The sequence below is a fragment of the Helianthus annuus genome, chromosome 17 (genome assembly GCF_002127325.2).
Source record: "Helianthus annuus cultivar XRQ/B chromosome 17, HanXRQr2.0-SUNRISE, whole genome shotgun sequence".
In the NCBI taxonomy this organism is placed as follows: domain Eukaryota; kingdom Viridiplantae; phylum Streptophyta; class Magnoliopsida; order Asterales; family Asteraceae; genus Helianthus; species Helianthus annuus.
This window is the reverse complement of record NC_035449.2, coordinates 132,053,342-132,060,848: the sequence shown is the minus strand read 5'-3', so window position 1 is coordinate 132,060,848 and position 7,507 is coordinate 132,053,342. Positions and strand designations below refer to the sequence as shown.

General features: G+C 42.8%; 1 non-coding gene across 1 annotated transcript; it reads right to left on the bottom strand.

Moving 5' to 3' along the window:
- Positions 1 to 240: 240 nt before the first annotated feature.
- On the bottom strand, positions 241 to 346 carry LOC118489474. The gene has a single exon (XR_004887494.1). It is a non-coding gene; the product is annotated as a small nucleolar RNA R71 (small nucleolar RNA).
- Positions 347 to 7,507: the final 7,161 nt, after the last annotated feature.

Here is a 7,507-nt window from a genome sequence, read left to right as displayed (position 1 = left end):
AGTACAAAGGGTTAGCAACGGAGGAGCCGTATTTCCATTTAGAGGCCTATGACTCAATTTGCAACACCTTTGGGAGTCAAGGTTTTTCGGCCGATGAAGTCAAGTTGGTCTTATTTCAGTTTTCTTTGGAGGATAAGGCAAAGAAGTGGTTCTACACTTTTCCTTCGGCATCTATTTACACTTGGGGGGAAATGCAACAAATTTTCTTAGACGAGTTCTATACCGCCCAAAAGACCAATGATGCTAGAAAGGGGTTGAGGAGCTTCCAACAACAACATGGTGAGATGTTCCATGAAGCGTTTGAATGGTTCAATATGATGATAAAGAATTGCCCTCACCATGGAATCGAATTGTGGGAGTTAATGAATGCCTTCCACGAGGGGTTGAGTGCCGAAGACGCACGTGATTTGATGTCTATCACCGGTGGGACTTTTGGAACAAACTATGAGAATGAAGATTGGGAGTTCTTGGAAAGCATGGCAACTACATCAAAGAGAAAAGCTCAAGCCTCGAGAAGAGCCCGACCGACCACCACCCGACCGCAAGTGCACGCCATAGATGATGGGATGTTGGAAGGGCAATACGAGGAAGTCCATGCGGTTCAAGGTCAAGGTCAAGGAGGAGGTGGTAGGAACTACAACAACATGAATTCTAATACCTACCACCCCGGATTGAGGAACCATCCGAACTTTAGATATGGGAACCCTTCAAATCAAGCGAACCCAAATTTTCAAGGTAGCCAAGGTAATTTTGGTTCACGGCCATCTTACAATAACCAAGGTGGGTACCGAGGCAGAAATAACCAAGGTTATCAAAAGCAATACCAAACGGGTCAAGAACAAGGGGGGCTTTCGGGTGGAAACGAGGTGATGGAGATGCTAAAGAGCATGCAAATGGAGATGCAAAAACGGAACCAACTTGACGAAGTGCGAATGCAAAAAGATGAGGTTCGTGATAAAAGCATCCAATCACTAACAACCCAAATGGGTCAATTAGCAACCGATGTGGCGGAATTGAAGAAAGGAAAGGGTCAACTTCCAAGCGACACTAAGGTAAACCCTTCACATGGTTCTTCACGAGGTAATGTTAATATTAATCATGTTAGTGTTTTAAGAAGTGGGAAAGAATTTAAAGCCAATTTGTCACCCGAATTGGTTGAGGGGGTGGTTGAGGATATCACGGGAATTGAAAGTGATGATGAACTTTCACCGGTTAAACCAAAAGAAACAATTATTAAAAAACCGGGTTTGGATGAAAGTGAAAAGAATGAAAAAGTTCCATTTCCATCGGCCCTACTTGACCCGGGAAAGAAATATTTTATTGTGTCGAGAGGTCCTCAAAAAGAGGAGATGTGGGATATGTTCAAACAAGTAAAAATAAATCTCCCACTCCTCGATGCAATAAAACAAGTCCCCGCTTATGCAAAATTCTTAAAAGAATTATGTACACAAAAAAGGCAAAACAAAAAGAAAGTGCCTAAGCGGGTGGATTTGACCGGGCAAGTGAGTGCGGTGTTGAATGGGGAGCTTCCTCCTAAGCTCCAAGATCCGGGCACGCCATTGATTAATGTACAAGTTGGTAATTTTCAAATGGCTAAGGCGTTGCTAGATCTCGGAGCCGGAGTTAGCATTTTACCGGGGGGCTTATACGACCAATATGACTTTGGTCCATTAGCAAGGGTGGAGACGACGGTTGTTTTGGCCGATTTGTCTCATAAGTTGCCTCGGGGTATGGTTCAAAATGTTATTGTGAAAATTGATGAGTTTTATTACCCGGTGGACTTCTTAGTTTTGGATTACTCATCGGCGGACCCTAAACAACAACAAAATATAATTTTGGGTCCGCCATTTTTAAGCACCGCACATGCTATTATTGATTGTAGGTTTGGTACAGTTGATATGGCGTTTGGAAATCGAAAAATGCGTTTGAATGTTTTTACTAACAATTCTAATGCTAACGGTGTTGATGAGTGTTTCATGGCAGACATAGTAGATGGATGCAACCCGCATGAGTATGAGGAGGATGGTTTGGATATTTGCCTGTGTGATTTTTCTGAACAGGTACATGCTTATGCACTACGGGTTGAAGAGGAAGCACAAGATGCTATGGCAATGAAAGAAGGTAGACCACCATGGACCCACCAATTCGAGGGTTTACCGGTGGAGATCGATTCGGGTACAAAACCATCATTGGAGGAAGCACCAAAGTTGGAGCTCAAGGACTTGCCTAACCATTTGAAGTATGTATTTCTAGGGGATAATGACACTTTACCGGTCATTATTGCCTCTAATTTGGAGTTGGCACAAGAGCAAGCGTTGATGGAGGTGTTAAAAGCGAACAAGGGTGCTATTGGGTGGATGATTGCCGACCTCAAAGGAATTAGTCCATCCATCGTCATGCATAAAATTATCACAACCGAAGATGCCAAACCGACACGAGAAGCTCAAAGGCGGTTGAACCCGAACCTAAGGGAGGTAGTAAAGAAAGAGGTAATTAAATGGTTGGATGCGGGAATCATCTATCCGATTTCGGATAGCGCTTGGGTGAGTCCCACCCAAGTTGTGCCTAAGAAGGCCGGCATTCAAGTAGTCAAGGATGAAAGTGGTGAACAAATTGCCACCCGACCGGTTACCGGGTGGCGGGTGTGTATTGACTACCGAAAATTGAATGCCGCCACTTCTAAGGACCATTTCCCGCTACCTTTCATTGACCAAATTATTGAAAAATTGTCGGGTCAAAAATATTATTGCTTCTTAGATGGGTATTCGGGTTATAATCAAATTGCCATACACCCGGATGACCAACACAAGACCACCTTCACATGTCCATATGGCACCTTTGCGTTTAGGCGAATGCCATTTGGCTTGTGTAATGCTCCGGCAACGTTCCAACGATGTATGATGAGTATTTTCTCGGACATGGTTGGAGAGTCGCTCGAAGTATTTATGGATGATTTCTCCATTTTTGGCACTACTTTTGATGCTTGTCTCAACGAATTGCAAAAGGTTTTGAAAACGTGCGTTGAGAAAAATTTAGTGCTAAGTTGGGAGAAAAGTCATTTCATGGTGCAAGAGGGCATTGTGTTGGGACACGTGATTTCGGAAAGGGGGATGGAGGTGGATAAGGCAAAGATACGGGTAATATCATCTTTGCCACCTCCTAAAAATGTTAAGGGTGTAAGGTCATTCTTGGGACACGCGGGTTTTTATCGACGTTTCATTAAGGGTTTTAGTGTTATCACCAAAACCTTATGCAATTTGTTATTAAAAGATGTCCCGTTTGATTTTACTAACGAATGTATGCAAGCTTTCACTGTTTTGAAGGAACACTTGGTCAAGGCGCCTATCTTGCAACCACCCGATTGGTCAAAGCCGTTCGAGATAATGTGTGATGCAAGCGATACCACTATTGGTGCAGTTTTGGGTCAACGGGTTGACAAGAAACCGGTGGTTATTTACTATGCAAGCAAAACTTTATCCGAAGCGCAACTTAACTACACCACAACCGAGAAGGAATTACTAGCGGTGGTGTATGCTTTGGATAAGTTTCGCTCGTATATTTGGGGCAGTAAGGTAGCGGTTTATTCGGATCATAGTGCGGTCCGGTACTTGATGGAGAAAAAAGATGCGAAGCCGCGGTTGATTCGGTGGGTCTTATTGTTACAAGAGTTTGATCTAGAGATCCGAGACAAGAAGGGAAGCGAGAATGTAGTAGCGGATCATTTGTCTCGGATTCCGGTGGAGGGGACCGATGATGTGAGTGAAATCAATGAAAGTTTCCCCGATGAGCAACTCTTAGTCGTTTCCACTTTCGTTGCACCGTGGTATGCGCATTATGTCAACTATTTAGCCACGGGTGCCATTCCAACTCATTGGACCAAAAAGCGTCGACAACAATTCATGGTCCAAGTAAAGCAATACATTTGGGATGAGCCGGATCTCTTCAAGATCGGACCGGATCAGGTTATACGGAGGTGTGTGCCCGAGACGGAAGTGTTGGAAATCTTAACTCATGCCCATTCATCTGCTTGCGGTGGTCATTTTAGTGGGCATAAAACAGGCTATCGGGTACTTTCTTGTGGGTTTTATTGGCCCACTATTTTTAAAGATGCAATTGAGTTCGCCCGGAATTGTATAAACTGCCAAAAGATGGGTAGCATATCGAAGAGGGATGAGATGCCACTACAACCAATCTTGGTTGTAGAGATATTTGATGTTTGGGGAATAGATTTTATGGGTCCGTTTCCGAATTCGAATGGCTTTCTTTATATTCTTGTGGCGGTGGATTATGTCTCGAAGTGGATTGAGGCTATTGCAACACGGATAAATGACCATTCGGTTGTTTGTAAATTTGTTCAATCCAACATCTTCTCTCGCTTTGGAATCCCGCGGGTTATTATCAGTGATGGTGGTTCACATTTCAAGAACTTCAATTTCGGAAAATTATTGAAGAGGTATAGCGTGAACCACCGAGTCGCCACACCTTACCATCCGCAAACGAGTGGACAAGTCGAAGTGTCCAACCGTCAAATCAAGGAGATTCTCATGAAGACGGTAAGAACGGATAGAAAGGATTGGTCGAGCAAGTTGGATGATGCATTGTGGGCGTACCGTACGGCCTACAAGACTCCGATTGGCACAACACCTTACCGGATGGTGTGTGGTAAGGGTTGTCACTTGCCGATGGAGTTGGCGCATCGGGCGCATTGGGCGATCAAGACAGTCAACGCGGATTACGATGAGGCGGGTAAGTTGAGGAAGTTGCAATTGAGCGAGATAGAAGAGATTCGAGATGAGGCATACGAATGTGCATCGGCTTATAAGGATAAACTAAAGAAAGTACATGATGCGAAATTGCGCAAGAAAACGTTCGAAGTGGGGCAGAAAGTTTGGTTGTACAACTCACGATTGAAGATGTTCGCGGGCAAGCTTAAAAGCAAATGGATGGGTCCGTATGTTATTCGAAGAGTTGGGCGATTTGGTGACGTAGACATCCAAGACGAGCAAACATTGAAACAACAAACGGTGAACGGTCACCGCTTGAAGCCGTACTTGGAGGGAAATGACATCAACAACTTGGAGCTTGACAAAGCGGGCTACATCTTACGCCCGGTCGATGAGGAACAACCATGAGAGGCCCAGGTTTGGTGGTAGTGTACATAGTAGTTTTGTTTTGTTTGTATATTTGCACAATTGCCATAGTTCCTCGAAGTCCGTGTTCGAAACAAGTGTGGGGATGTTCGGCTCACGAATTGCTCTTACATTGTGTTGAGGACAACACGGGATTTTTGAGGGGGTAGGGTAATTTTTACAAAGTTTTTGAAAAAATTAAAAAACATAAAAAAATCGAAAAACTTAAAAAATCTAAAAATTTGTCATATAAAACCTCAATTTTTGTCAAAATATGGATGCCCAGCGAGCACCGTAAATTACGGTACAGCCGTAATTTACGGTGGCTATTACAAATTGTGGGGTTTTACGGTGTAACTCTACTGAGTTACGGTGAAAGGATTGAGGACCAGTGATTACCGTAAATTACGGTAATACCGTAATTTACGGTGGAAAGTGGAATGTTTGGGGCTTTACGGTGAAAGTCTCCTGTGCTACGGTGAAGGAAGTGATGTTCAGGTCTCACCGTAATTTACGGTGAGACCGTAAATTACGGTACGCAGAAAAGTTGTGTCCGACGGTAGGGGTTCCGCAATTAAAGTAAAAAAAAATCTAATAAACAACATCACGTGAAAACAACCCCATCCACCCATTCTCTTTCACTTTTCCATCACCATCTTCTTCTCTCAAAACCCACAACCTCCATAGCTTCTTCTACCTTCCATCTTTCATAAAACCTTCAATTTTTGTCCAAATCAAGTGGAATCTTGGTCTAACTTGACTAATTTTTCACAAGCTTTGTGATTGTGAGGAGAGATTTCAGAGAAAACGCAATTTTGGGGTCCAAATTCGAAACCCTAGTTTGAGACAATTTGGGGGTTTTGGGGTTTTTGGTTTCACAAGCACTCTTCCATCTTTAAACAAGGTATGAAAGCTTATTTTGTTATATTTTGGTGCTACATTGTGAAAAGTAAGGTGATTTAGGTTATTTGCTCTTGCCCACTTGCTTGTTGTTAAGAGATGATTATGAAATTGATTATTGAACGTGGTTTGTGGTTGTAGATGTAGGATATGTGGTTAAAGTAGTGAACTTTTGGGATGTTCTACATTGTAGAGACATCATGCCCAATTTTCGAAAAATTCTTGATACACTTTTGGTTCACTAACATCTACAACCATGATAACAAGCAAGTGTGGGGATGATTTTGAAGAGAGGGTTTAATTTGGTGTTTGCTTTTGTTGTTTGTCTCATGTGTGTAGGTAATGGCTAAGACAAAGGAACAAGCGGGATCAAGTTCATCATCATCAAAAGGCAAGGGCAAACAAAAGGAGCAACCACCAAGAAAGAGGCAATATATGGGTAGGGTTAGTGAAAGCGAAAGTGAAGGTGAAGAAGAGGGGGCGTTAGACCCGAGTGAAAAGCCGCTATGGAACTCGGGGTCTTTGGATGATCAACCCAAGATTTGGCAGCCAACACTTTACAATGATTGCATGAACAAGTTGAAAAACAAGGCAGCCGCGTTTATTTGTGAGAAAGAAGTTGATGAGCCCCAATTTGGTCAGTTCGGGGTGTTTGCTAAGTTTCGCGCTTTAGGTTGGGAAGGGGCGCTTAAATGCTTCGACAAAGACAAGAGTAATCTGTTCATGACGGAGATACAAGAGTGGATGGCAACGCTAAAATGTCACAATTTCAACAAGCCATCACAAATGAAATTGATCGGGATGGTACATGGGGTACCGGTGGAGATGTCGTATGATACACTGAAGAAGCTTGGAAAGTATGACAGTCTTCCATCTAGGGAATACATGGTGCCCACACTTGATGACTTATTGCTTAAACCAGAAAAGCATGTTAGGTGGAACGACATGTTGGCAGCATTGTTTTTGCCCGGTAGATACAGTGGTATTCTATACCGGAAGAACTTGAAGATTGAAGCTAAACTGCTGCATACAATCTGCCTTCTCAATGTCATTCCAAGAAGGGGAGACAAAGAACAGGTGAGGTATCCAGAAATACCCGTTCTTTTGTAACACCTCGAAAAATTTCGTCCAATAATGTCTTGACACGTGTCATAAGGTTCCGTTATGTGAAAACATACTTTAGAGGGACTAAAAGTGACAAACAGTGAAAACTATGGAACGTAAGGGTCCAAAGTGTCAACAATGGATAAATAGACTCTATGATAACCCCACATAATGTTTATAACCTTTAACGGATGGTTCATGGATCATACGACGCGGAAATTGCACAAAAGTGAAGTATTTCAAACTATAGGGGCCAAAAGTGTCAACATGTTTAATTTATACCTCTGAGTGGACTTTTGGCAGACCCGAAGCTTTGTATAGCTAAAATATACTCACTAGAATATGTGGTAAAAATTTCATGAAGTTTCGTCAAC